We start from the raw sequence: 1,872 nt of genomic DNA, 5'->3' as shown, positions 1-1,872 counted from the left end.
AATAAATGCCAGTCACTAGGACACTTGCCTGTGCAAGCTGGGCCCATTCCCAGTAACCCGATGTGCAGGTGCAGTCACGGCTTGCCTGGAGTATTGCTACACAGGGCATTTGCATCACAACCACCGTTGGCAACCAAGCACTCGTCCACATCTGCAAGAGTAGAAATAACACCATTTGCAAATTGCACCCTTGTCATTTATGAAGGTAATTTCAGTTGTAGGAGGAGTTCAGTGCAAAACTGATTCTTAGCAAGTAGTCATGGTGGTTAACAATTTCACCAGCTAGTTGAAATTTAAAGTTTGGCATTTAGTCGAGGCAAACTTGCATGTTTATCAACAAGCAAATTAAACTATGCAAATCTAACCAATTTGGCATACCATTTATCCATAGGTTTACTTACCAGTACATTGAAGTCCATCACCGGTGTAACCAGGATGACAGGTGCAAGTTCTGCCACCAACATCATTTGTACAGTCTGCATTTGCATGGCACCCTCCATTAGCTACCAGACACTCGTCCACGTCTGTAGGGTATTGCAGCAACAGGTTTTAAGTGCTGTACCAGAGCCTAGGAAAGGTGTGCAAGCAAAAGTCCCAATAGCTGTAGATCATTGCCAAATGTACTTGCCTGTGCAAACTAGGCCATTCCCAGTGAACCCTGATGTGCAGGTGCAGTCACGGCTGCCTGGAGTATTGCTACACAGGGCATTTGCATCACAACCACCGTTGGCAACCAAACACTCGTCCACATCTGCAAGAAAGAGGGTCAGACAAGATACCTGCAAGCCATGGTTTTTACTATAAAAATAAAAATGCTACCAACCAGAGCAAGAAAACACCATTCCCAGAGAAGCCTGGGAGACATGTGCAGGTTCTTGAACCAGCTGTGTTTTGACACCCTGCATTTGCATCACAGCCTCCATTGTTAACAAGGCACTCATCGATATCTGTAGAAGCAGATGCATTAGCCTAGAGTATTAACCCTTGCACACCTCGGCCAACATCAACATTTGTTATACTTACCAGAGCAAGTAAAGCCATCCCCAGTGTAACCTGATGCACAAGTACAGTCTCGGCTGCCTGGAGTATTGCTACACAAGGCATTTGTACCACAGCCACCGTTGGCAACCAAGCATTCATCGATATCTGATGATGAACAAGCAATTAGCCAACTTAATAATTATTGCAATAATTTAGAAGTCTGCTTCTGCAAGCATGCTCACCTTGGCAGGCAAAGCCATCACCAGTGTACCCTGCTAAACACTCGCACCGGTAACTGCCGTCAGTATTCGTGCAGCTAGCCATTGCAGAACAGCCGCCGTTGGCCACGGCACATTCATCAACATCTGGAAATATGCAATTTTAGTAGGGAGTAACCTTAGGGGGGTGTGGGAGCCATAAAATGGGACATGCTATAGACAATTGCACACTGCCTTACCTGTACATGAATATCCATCACCACTGTAACCTGCCTTGCAAGTGCAACTCACACCGCCATTAATAGTTGCACAATCTGCATTACCATGGCAACCACCGTTATTTGCCAGGCATGGGTCTGAAATTTAGAATTGTATTAGGTTTAATACAAATTAAAAATAATTTATTGCTAGTGCAACACTTGCTGCTCAGACCAAGTCTGAGGTCATGGCCTAAAATGTCCTTGCTCACATACTGCGAGTCAAAACCATTTAGATTTGACATTAAGGAGTTTTAACCAGAATCTGCATACCTGTAGTCTCGTCAGGACACATGCCCTGGGGAATGCTACAGCGGGTGAAGTAGTCATGCAAATTCATTTCATGGTCTTCCACACATGCTCCCCCATCACCAGCATCATCAGCTTTCCACACATAACCATGGGGGCACTGGTAG

General features: G+C 45.2%; 1 pseudogene; it reads right to left on the bottom strand.

Moving 5' to 3' along the window:
• Positions 1-36: 36 nt before the first annotated feature.
• The window catches only part of LOC119571914, a 3,941-nt pseudogene continuing 2,105 nt past the window's right edge, over positions 37-1,872 (bottom strand).

The sequence above is a fragment of the Penaeus monodon genome, unplaced genomic scaffold (genome assembly GCF_015228065.2).
Source record: "Penaeus monodon isolate SGIC_2016 unplaced genomic scaffold, NSTDA_Pmon_1 PmonScaffold_8651, whole genome shotgun sequence".
Classification (NCBI taxonomy): domain Eukaryota; kingdom Metazoa; phylum Arthropoda; class Malacostraca; order Decapoda; family Penaeidae; genus Penaeus; species Penaeus monodon.
This window is presented reverse-complemented; position numbering and strand designations above follow the sequence as displayed.